Genomic DNA, 12,319 nt, shown 5'->3' on the forward strand with positions numbered 1-12,319 from the left:
GAAACTTCAGTTTTGATCTGTTTATTGTTTTTAAATTAAATAGATTTTGATCTGTTTATGGTTTTTAAATTAAATTGAAACTAAACTAAATTTAAAATAAATATGTCGATGGTAATATATTCTTTAAATTACCTAAATTTGGTAAAGGTTGATTGAGGGGCACCCAGAAATCCCTTTGGTGTTTTCAATGTTACCGGATGTCATGATGCACGTCTTCCCGAATCTGGGTTGACATGGGTTACTGGAACACCCGCCTCCTCCTAGTCCTGCTCGGGCTCCCGTTAATTGCTGGCTTGTTTCCCTTGGCGTGTGGCAAACATGGCTAATAATTGCATTAGGCCTCTAGGGCTTCCTCTGCGCCGTGAGGGGCGATGGACCCGGTTATTGGATGGCTGGCTGCTGGCTGCCTCTGTTGCTTCTATGGCCTCTTACAATAGCCGCTGTCACACGCACAAGAGTCTTAAGTCTAATCTTGTGCAGTGGCCAGCAGCTGCAATAAGTACCTTTCGGCTCGCGGCGCAGTCGGTGAATCACTATTCGAATCAAATCGTACCGCATCGCATTCCTGTAGATGTGGGGGGAGGGATCTGGGTTCAACGGACATTGCCGAACCGAGTGCTGAATAAGTGATGATGATGTGCCAGCGACATATGGTCGAAATTCCAGGCCACGGCGGAGGGTCTTGGCACGTTTTTGAATAATATATATGGGTGTTATGAGTCCCGCCAGCGCTTATTGATTTCCAATTGGAAGACGGGCTTTACTTTCGCCCTTTTCTGCCTTTATTTTTGGCATATCCTGGGCACTGAATCACGGTAAAAAAAAAGCGCAGCTCGGCTGGTGGATCCTGTGAGGGCACTTGAAAAAAAAGGCAGGCGGACAGGACACTTGGGCTGGCCGCTGGTGGTCGCTTAATTAACGCCATTTAACTGAGACATTGTGCGGTGCGGCGCTCAGCTTTTATAGTGCCAGGTGGCCGGAACATCCCCCGTGCGGCGGCCCGCCGCAAGTGCGCCCCGTCCGTGTGGGCCGAAGTCTTAGATGTGTGCGTAATATTATTAGGGGCGCATTAGTGTGCGTCCCAGTGGCGAGTGCGGAGAAAGAAAAGGCTGCCTACTTTTCAGCGCCCGGGGGGCCGGTGGGAAACCGAACGAATCCCGAAAAAATCGAAATCGCCTCCACCACAGTCAGACATTGAGGCAGGTTTCGCCCTGCCGGGGTGCTTGACCAGAAGCCAATGCGCCGCTGGGCGAAATATGATCCGCAGGGAGATATGCAACTGCAACTGCAACTGAAACTGCCACTGCAACTGGCCACCCCGGAGCCCCTGCTCCAGCCCCGGATTGCCGAGCGGGGGCGTCACAAAAATTAAATAACATTTTTCCCGGCTGGAGCCGAGGTGGCACTGCTATGGCCTCCCAGGGGCCGGGGCTCGGAATGCTTCGCTGGTCAGCGCCCGTACAAAAGTGTGCCTGTGCCTGTGGCTGTGCCCGTGCCAGTGCCTGGTGGGGAATCTCAACAAGGCAGCGCCAAAGGTAATGGTGGTAATGGTGGCTTAGCGCGTATCAAGTGACAGATTGTCTGCGGCAAGGAGGCCGGCGATCAGTCGATTGGCCCGCCGTCTTGGGAAACCATAATTTCCGACAGCTTTTCACAACTGTCGCTGCATTTGCACACAGTGTGGCGGAAAAATATAATTGATATGTGGCAGGAAAATACCCGAATATATACCCTAATTCGGGAGACATTCCTTCGTTTCCGGAGCTGTAAGTATTTACAAAATTTAATTATTCGAATTATAGTAATGCCGGGGGGGGGTTGGGGATTGAATCATGATTGAAAAAATAAGTTGATTTAAAAGTTGATTTGATAAAGTTGATTTTAAAAGAAAAATAATTTTGTAGGTATATCATCTTACTGAAATATTACACTTTTTGTATTTCAAAAATACATTCCATTATATTTACAATAAGTTCTTTATTTGTTTAATACAAGCGGCTTACTGAAACTATGTAATTATTCTTTAAAAATAAAATAAAATTTGATTGGATAGTAAAAGAGAAATTATCAAGAAAACAGAGAATTCAGAGCGAGCAAAATCAAAAAAATCAATCAATCACTAAAATCATTTGTTATTCCCTGTAGATAAGATTCAATTTAAAATCGGTGTTTTTAAAATAATCATTTAATCAATTTATTTAATGTATAATGGCCATACACACCTAATCTATCAACTATTCAATTTAAATAAAAGTTAATAAACTAAGATGGCTAAAAATCTAGTAAATACTAAAATTTAAAATACGAAAGAACTTTATTTATGTTACACCCTTAAAAATACCTCCGAAAACCCTGAGAGGGTGGGAATCCCTAATCGAAACCGAACAGGTGCTGCCCACAAGTTCATTCTCTTAGCCAGCTGATAAATTTCAAATAAGCCATCGGTCAGAATACGACTATTTGCAAAACTTTTAACAACTTCGGGCTCCTTGAACATGCGAAATTAAATGGCCAATCAGCCAGCAAAGGGGGGCTACTAGGATAGGATTACCTAAAGTAGTATATTAACTTACCCTAAGCCACGGGTGAAAACCAAAATATTTATATGAAGTTGGAAAATTGGTAGGGGTTGTTCAAAAGTTTGAGGTCGTTCAAAGCGTAATGGGGGCCAACCAATTATACTTGGCTGTTTCGCCGAAGGCTGGCGCTGCAAACGTCTTTTGTTTTGGCTGCCTGTCAAAGTTGATTTCAATCAATATTCATGGCATAAAGTTGTAATTAAATGGCCGCATACACTTTTATAAAGCGCGTCACACGTGTCCTTTGCAGAATGAGAGGGCATCGTTGGGGGAGAGAGATGGGGGTAGAGTCGCGACCTTCGCTGCTACGTCACAGTGCTCAAGATAATCGAGAGCCGAAAGAAATGGCGGAAAATCCTTGCGAAGGGAAAATGCAAATGGAAAGCGGGGGTCGAGGGGGGAGCAGTGCCCTCTGTGCTAAAAATAGAAGCCCCCGAAAATCTAGGACAATCCGCCCCGCCACAGTGACGTTGCAGACGCCCGCTTTCCTGTTCCGGCACTGAGAGAAATTTTCACAGCTCTCGTATTTCTCAATTCCGGGATGAAAAATGGAAATTGTACACTTTTTCATGTCATCAAAGATGTCTACAGGCATGCCAAGAACATTTCCATCAAATACGAGAAAAATATTTCTTTGCATTCCTCAAGACAGCTCTTGATATGTCCTCAAATGTCGCATTTGGATGTTGGGTATGAGAACTAAATAATTAACTATTTATGGGTATATATTTCGCATGAATACCAATTGATTTAAAATGATTTCAAAAGGTGACTAAAAGTATATTGTATATTTGGAAACCGAAAGTGTGACCTTCCGTTATCCACAGCATACTCTAGGGCACCTTTGTAAACGATTTTAAGAGGTATTGACTCGGCTTGTTCGGGATTGAGATAATGATGTGACTGAATGATAGGCTATTTTCTCGCTGTGTGGCGCGCCCGCTTGCCTTTCACTTTCTCCAGCCACTTTCTCTCCGGCCCTCATCTCCGCGGGCGCCTCGTTTCGTCTTCGGCGGGACTTCGTCTTGGACTCGCACTCGGCACTGGGTTACTGGGTCTGCACATCGCAGCATCTGCTCGGTGGCGACTGTGACGTCAGTGGCGGCGGGTAAATGGCCTCTGCAGGCTCGTCACATGTTGCTGTTGCGCCCAGCAACATCCACCCCCACGCCGCCCACCGTCGCCCATCGCCACCCCTTTCAGCCCCCAGAGAACAACAACAAACAGGAGCAGGGTCAACAATGTTTGGGCTGCCCCTGAAAGTAGGCAGTGCCTTTTTATTTTGCACTACTTCACGGGGGAAGGGCTGAAAATGTGGCAGGCGAGTTTAGGTTTTTTTCAGGAGTTCGGAGTTCCAACTTTACATATTATTGCAAAAAGTTTCAGTAAAAGTTTTCCTCTTTTTTAACCAACAGTTTACTTAGCTGCCCGAAAGTAGGCAACACTTCAGCGAGAGCACAAAGGTTCTATTATAAAATGAGCATAGTTGATTTTGTAATCGAAAGCTTTGAGTGGAAAATATGAATTTAGGAGCCTAAAATGTTGGGGCAATTTTGATGAATTTTATTATAATTTTGCCATTTGCCTAGAATCACTTTTTGTGGGGTATTTCAGCTTGAGACTTGAATTTTAAATAATCAATAGTTTAGATTTTAAACTGTTAGTCCAAATTTAATTTCAACTTTACCAAATGTTTTTTCTTAAGTCCTATTCTGCCATTTTTATTTATTAATCATATTTCTGGTTTTGTTGATAATGCTTGAAATAATAAAATCAAAACCTGTAAAGATTCTAAAACACTATAGTTAAAAAAACTAAAACAGAATCTTTAGGGATTTTGAAGTATTATATCAATCAAATTTAGTAAAGTTCTGTTACATACACACTTCTCAATTAGGAATCTAATATTTTTGTACAAAAGCAGCGCTTGAAAATGCATGATGAACTGACTATTCGAGATGATAATCAATCTACCAATCTGCTATTCATGAATACTTACAAACAGCACATCAAAAAAATGTAAAACTATTTTTTACTTAGAATTTTTTTAGTTGAAATTGGTTTTGAAGTGGGGCCAAGCCACAAACGAGCTCAACGTGTCAAGTTTTAGTATTTAAAACGATCTCAAAACTTGCTTAGTGGAACTCGGACGTGGCACAGCTATTGCGGAGCAGAGATTCCCATGACATTGTAGAACTTACTGCAGCACTTAAGCACTATTTTGGTTTTTGGCACTTTAAAAAATTTAAAAAAATATATTTTGGCGCCAGACTTGGTTTTATGTTGGCTGTTTCTGTTTTGGAAAGTGCTTGGGATATTCAGCTGCAGCCGCTCACGACTGTGTGGCCTGGAGACGAGTTTCCGACTGATTTTCCCAGATGCTGGCACCGAGAATGTAAACCCATGACCAGGCTCAAATTCGAGGCGCCCGACGTCGACCGAGGCAGCGGCCGTGGCAGAGGCAGCATCACCATTACCATCACCATCACCATCACCGCCGCCATCCAGCGTCCTGCATCCAGCACGCCATCGCCAGCACCATCGCTGATGTCGCACAGAGTGTCCTTTGCAGATTATGTCTGGGGTCGCGTCGGGGGTCGGCGTTCGGGGGCGCCTCTCCGGGCTGGGCCTGCTGCATCCAGCCAGTGGATGGTTTCCTCAATGAAAACTTCCATTTGCAGCGGCGGCAGCCGCAGTTGCAGGGCGACGTTGCCTCACATCCTGTGAATGAATGCCAGCCGTGACGTCACCGGGGGCCAAAGCCTTCGTGCGCCCCGCCGCCCCCTGCCGCGGCGCCTCCTCGGTGATTTCGGCATTTGGCATTCGGCACTAGGTCACTGTGTTAGCAGACGCCAGGAGCGAGAGAGACGGCGACAGGGGCGCAGAGAGAGCGAGGGAGCGGCCGCAGGGGGCGGCAGGACAAGGGGCGTGGCCGGTCGGGGCCCCAGACGGCAGAAAGTCGGAAGTCCTGTGCCCCTCGCACTGAGCCCGCCCGAGCCCCTGCTAAGCCATCAAGGAGGCAAACTTTTCGAAAGCCTCGAGAAAGCGCAAGAAATCAACAATCGCATATGAATAGACGAGGAACCAGACTCCGGGAAACTTTAAAACGTATCTTAAAGTTTGATGTTGCTTCCTGCGCCGTACTATAATGTAATATAGAAATATTACCTTATATAATAATATCAATCAATAACAATCAGAAATAAAAAGAGTTTTTTTTTAAGAAAGTAGGGAAAGAATATTTTTGGACTGCGCCCTAAAGTATACCTTACAATATATTTAAAGCAACTTAAATTTTAAAAATCTTATCAAAGTGTCTAAAAGTATGCAACATTCCTGCTTTACCATTGCAAAGCTCTATAGTTTTGAGATTTTGGATCATAAATGGCACATACTATATGTCTTACTGTCAACTGTATAATAATTTATTTGAAGATAACTTTTAAATTTACCTAAAATTTGCCAATTTATTTGTTAGATTACTTACACTACTATATCTTTGATCTTTGATATAAATACATTTACTATGTGTGGAAAACACACAATTCTTAAGATAATTATAAAGGAAATAATATAATTTTCGAAATAATCCATGCTGTGAAGAATTGCAGCATAGTGTCTTAATACACTGAGCGTTGGAAGTGCTGTCTTTTTTCCTGAAAATAATCAGTATATATTTAGCCATTCTTAGGATTAAGTATGCTACTTAGGTATCTGTAGATTTGTTTATTATTAAAAATTGCATTATTATTGTTTTATACACAAATCGTATATTATGAGATCTTGTAAAGGCTGAGGATTGTATTTTTATGATCTATGCTTTCCCATAACTAAGGTTCTGTGCCTGTTTCACCTATACTTTTTGGGATGTGTGTGCCAGAGTGTTCAAATATTGATTTCCAGAAGTTAACTTACTTTCTCGCCCAAAAACAATTATACTTTGGGGCTTTGAGATCCGCGAAGGTTGATTATATTTGCCGTATGATGTATTTATGCGTTAGACGTCAAAAAGCTTCCCCCTTCGACTTGGATTCGCAATGGATGAAGGATTGGCCGTGGGGCGGAGGTCTGCTTTCGCCCAGCAGCAAAGCACTTGGAGCTCGGAACTCGGTCCTCGGCGCTGGGATCGGGTTGGACTTGAGCCGGAGCCCCAGGTGGACGGGGGATGGCGGGGCCATCATTGCAGCGGCAATGACGTCGACGGCGTCTGCACACCTGTTTGACATTGCCCACTGGCCCCGCGGATGAATGGAGCCCGGAGTCGGGAGTCCGGAGTCGGGAGTCGGGAGTCCGGAGCCCAGCCCGATCCCAGCCCAACCGAACTGGGCCCGATTCGCAACCGATTCGGTTTCGTTTTCGGCTACTGCCGCGGCTGCTGCAGTTGACACTTTGACCTTATGCAGTCCATGCAGTGCGTCCAAGTCGGAGTCCGCTTCCTGCCCCCTGAAAATCCCCACCAAATCCCAGCCAATTACGGCCCGACCTTCGCATTTATTTTTAGTGCACTTCTAAAAATAAATCGGGGTCAGCCAGTAGAGAGCCAGAGAACCCAAGCAAACCAAACCAAACCGAAGCGGAGCGAGGCGAGGCGAAACTTTTAGACTGAAATTCTTGCGAGCCAGGGCGAATTAAAACAATTTAGCCAGTTGGGGAATTTCGATTCCCAGTTGGTTTCCAGATGCCAAGTAATTAGAGGTGCGGTGCAGAAAGAGTGGGTGGAGCACGGCCAGGAGGTGGCTATATCTCTAGATGAGTCGGACGGGCCAGTTGTCGCTGCCAACCGAGCGGGAAGGAGAGACAGCGCCCGAGAGCAGCGTATTCTTATTATGCCACATATACATTGTATGGCCGACTCTCGACTACATAGAGCCCATGCCGCAGCATACATACCACACCATACCGTACCGTATCGCACCGAACCATGCCCACCCCATATAGCTGCGCCCGATTATTCGGCGCTATGTGCATGCATGGATTTCGTTCTGGTGCCAAACACGATTATGTGACCCGCAGATGTACCATATACTATATACTGTGTAGCACATGCCATGTAGTCGCACATAGAGCGGTAATCTGTGTGCAAGATCTGAGGCGATTCTTCTCTAGGAATGCGTCGATGGCGATTGTTGTTCATGCAAGTGTCTGGTCTGGTCTGGCGCAAACGGAGGGAAGACGGCGACAGTTGCAGCTGAGCGCTGGGTTTCCTGATTCACCGTGGCAGAGATGTATCTATAGATCTTTAGTTTTGAGGTGCTGGGTCTCAGCGCTTCAACAAATATCTGAGCAAATAAGATTCCGACTCACCAACTAGTTGTCGAGAGAATTTACTATCTGAGGACCCAAAAATCACTAAAATTCTAGAAGTCCTATCAAGGTGTCTAAAAGTATGCAATAATCCTGTTTAATCCATTGGAAAGATATTTAGCTTTGAGATTTGGGGCCATAAAGCTCTAAAAAGAGTGTAATATATGGGGACAAAAACGACCGTAAATATAAAATCCCTTACTTAGGTGTCTAAAACTATGCTACAATAAATGTGCAAAACACCAGGCTCTATATTTCATAGCATACTTTTACCCAACATTAAAAGAGTTTTGAAACGCAAGAGGTTTTTTAGTAATATTTTGTAATATCTCAAAAATGCTTTGAATTTTCTTAAATAATATAAGTTAATTTAATTTTCTTTAAACTTGCAATAGTTAAATAACAGTCTTGCTTAAATCTATTTATTTCCCATCCTTTGAATGAATTCTAAGCTTTGGTTAATCATTTTTAGCACCTGTTCTTGCATAGCCTCATGCATAGCTTATCCAAGCCGAAAATCAGCAACCTCGCCATGCACACCATCTGCGATAGCCGCATTGGGACAATGCGAAGACCCCAGGTGGAACAATTAAAATGCAACTGCCTCCGCTTTCAGGGCCCAATTGCCAGTTCCCTTTCGAGTGCCCTATGAAGCCAAAGGCCGCCTTCCGCTCTGTTCTGCGAGACTGTCGACTGGCCCTCGCCCTGGTGTCGCTTAAGCCATCAAAGTCCGGCCAGATAAAGTGGCCGAATCAGATCGAATTGAATGCCCGCCGGGACAAAGGGAGCCCACTTCCAAGGGCCAGGACGCTGGGCATGCACATGGCCAGCTCAACTCGGCCGGGGTTTAGCTGGATTTTGCATTTCTGTTGCCATAGCGCCACGCCCACCCAGCGCCAGCCACCCACCCACCGACGGAATGGAAATGGAAGTCGGAATGCTGATGGCAATGGGCTTGGGCACGGGCAGGGTGGCGCCCATTGATGACGCTGAAGACTTTCATTCACAAAACTGCAGGATTTTCAAGGCAGGCGAGAGCGGAGCGGCAAACGTCAGCAGTGAATGGAAGAGCCCCTCCCACGCCCCTGTGAAAATGTGGAAAATTGTGCAGCCCCGCCGAATGTCCTTCGTGGCGGCTGTGGGTGCGGAAGATGCGGATGGAGGGGCTGGACGGCGGAGGTTCCTTGGCTAATGAAGACCAATGACGTCCGACGGGCCACGGAGGCACTACGCGAAAATCGTGTATCGTTTTTGAAACCAAAGGGGGAAAATTGTCCTTGAATATTTTCTAATATGTATGATTTCTACATTTTATGATCTTATCTGATAATGTAAAGTAAGCCAATATTTTTTTGAGACCAGGTATTGAACCCGTACCCTTCATACTAACCTACTGTATGAATTTTGTGGATGTTTTCCTATGAAAAAGCTCCCAAAGCAGGAATAATTTATATGTTTTGATTAAGTAGATTGAGAACAATATGTAAATCTAATATTTCTGATTTCTTGCTAATTTTTTATTAATGTTACTCGTAATCTTTTTTTCTCTGTGTACCCATCAGAAACTATTTAAAATTGGAAAATAGAAAAAGACATCATCAAACCAGTGGATTAAATGCTAATTGCTGGCTCTAAGCTTCGAAAGATTATAATGAAGCCGAGGAATGTATGCGATTTTCCCCGTCGCATTGAACCATATCAAGTGTCATATTTTCCGAGTGTGGCTGTAAAGTCAGGGGAAATTGCTGGGGAAATCGGGGCCCCTGATTGACCTCAGCTTATTGGACCATCAATCAATTAGGCGCCATTTTCCTTTCCACGAACGCATGCACATGGAATCCATATCATATTCCTGCATCATGTTGCATGTTGCATGGACTGACCTCGCCGCCTGCGATGACGTCTGCCGTGGAAACTATGACGTCACTGGCGGCGAAACTAGTGCAACCACACGACACGCTGCACACGCATCCCGTCGGTGTGCCCGGCGCTGGTGTTGGTGCCGCTGCACGTCATCAATTTGGAGCACGGAGGGCAGTAAAAAAAAGAGCATAAATATAGACACCTATATATAGATGGGTATCTGTAAGATACACGAACTTCTTAATCCGCAGGGAAGGGAGCCACTTGAGGGGGTTTCATACGAATTTAGTGACTACTTTTTATTTAAATATAAGAACAGTGATTTCTCCACATCAATTTGCAAGTAAAACGAGGTACCTAAGAATTAACTTGGAGATATGGTAGAAAAAGCGAAGATTATTAGCCCAAACAGGTTTAATTATATTTTATTAGTATTTGGGGAATAAAAATAAACGGACGACTATTTGGCTTGGCATTCTTACGCACAAAATGTTGTTAAATTGCCTAGAAAATAAAGTTTTCCTTTAATTAGGTTACCTTTAAAAGTGTTCAAATAAGCCATCTACCTCGCAAACCGAACGTTTGTCTTTGGTAACTCAATTTAGGTGCGCAACAAAGTCTCATCGCAAGGCATTCTGAGTTTGAAAACAGGCAGGGACAATTGGTTTATTCGATTTCGACTCTGACTTTGTGCTGCAATTTAGACCATAAAGCTGCAGAAGGGCTTTCACAAATGTTGTTAATCCTTGGCGCAGGCAGCGCAGGCAACGCATGCAAACGCATTTGCGAACTGTAAGCTGTAATCCGTTTAGTTGATTTAATTAAATCTGTGAAAACTTTGCCAGCTCTGAGCCCAACTTGGGCAGTGTTATTTAAATGTTTCGCAGGACCAGCCGGCGCAGCCGAGTTCTGACAGCCTCCCTGAGTGCCAGTACGCACATAATGCTAGTGCATACATGGCACCTACCGAGGGGATGGGCCTGGGGATGGGCTGGGGGATGGGCCTGGAGATGCGCCCGGGGATGGGCTGGGGGATCTGGACGGGATGCGAGTGCCTGTTTGTGTGTACATAACCCTAAATGGGTCAGCAGCGACGGGGGAGTGCGTCGGGGGCACGACGACAGCAGCGACAAATGGTTGTCAGGTAGAGCGAGCATTACAAGGCCAAGCCCAGGGTGGGTGGCCCAGGGGGCTGCAAAGGGGGTCGAAAGGGGGCCAGGGGCGCCGCACGGCGGTTCGGGGGGCTTATGACGTTTGTTTTGCTTTGACGCACTCGCAGAGCGCTGACCATCGATGGTTCGCCTTTGACCCCGAGTTAATCTCGATTCGGCTGGGCCCAGCCCTGCCCACTCACCCGCCTATAAATAGACACCGGATTATGGGCGAAAAGAAGTCCTAAGTACTCCACTCCAAGGGAACTTTGGTTAAATAATTGGCCTCTTTGCTCATAAATAGATTTAAACTCAAACGAAATATGTTGAACGTATATGTTGGATTTAAGTGTTGAAATTCTCATTCCAATGCAAACAGCACTTTAAAGTCTGTGATTTTACATAGTCATATTTGTATATTTTCAATACATTTAAAACTATTGTGTTTCTTTTGGAATTTGGTTTTAAATATATTCTATTTAAAATCCCTATTTTTGTTTATTCCGTATTACTTTGCTATTAATATTAAATTTAAATACCTTTATTTTCTAGGCCTTATATTTGTCTCGCCCTGATATTTGTTTATATTATATAAATATTATTTTAATATATATATATACATACACTTTAAACTCTGTGATTTTCCATTTTGTTCATTTGAATATTTTGAGCATATTAAATTGTGTTTGTATTAAGATCCATGTTTTTGTTTCTCTCACACCATAGTACCCATTGCCAATATTACTTTTATTTATTTTAAATGAAAAGAATATTAATTGCACTTTCTAAAAATAAGTTAAATTAAATTATTTTTGTTACTTACATTTATGCAGTTTTTATTTAGTAGGTTAAGTTTTATATTTTAAATATTTCAAAACAATTGTCTTTCTTTTTAAAACTATTTTATATTTTGGAAGATCTATAATTCTGTTTATCCCATACCATAAATTCTCTTACCAATATTACTTTTATTTATAATAAATAAATACTTTACATTACATGATTTCCCCTTTTCTAGTCCAAATTAATGTGGTTACCTTGTATTTTTGGAATAAACTAAAAACTATTCCCTTTTTTAAAGATCCCTATATTTGCCCATCCCATTCCGAATACTCCTCTTAAATAACTTTGGTTCCTGGGCCCCATTGCCACCCCCGCTCGGATATTTCCTGTTTGCCGCAGAACCAAAAATAAAGCACAATATAAAAGATGTTTTCAAAAGAAAACATTTTCGAAATTCATAAATTAAAACGAGAATCGCTTGGGCGCGCAGCGAAATTGTTTTAAATGCTTTGAACGAAAATAAAGGCGAAAATAGACGCGTCCGGACATAGACGACCCGATCAAGTTCCCTACAAAGGCGAAAACATTCCCCAAGCTAACCCACTGCCCTTCCGCGGGCCCCCGTCCATGCTGCCCCCT

This window comes from Drosophila biarmipes, chromosome X (genome assembly GCF_025231255.1).
Source record: "Drosophila biarmipes strain raj3 chromosome X, RU_DBia_V1.1, whole genome shotgun sequence".
NCBI lineage: Eukaryota > Metazoa > Arthropoda > Insecta > Diptera > Drosophilidae > Drosophila > Drosophila biarmipes.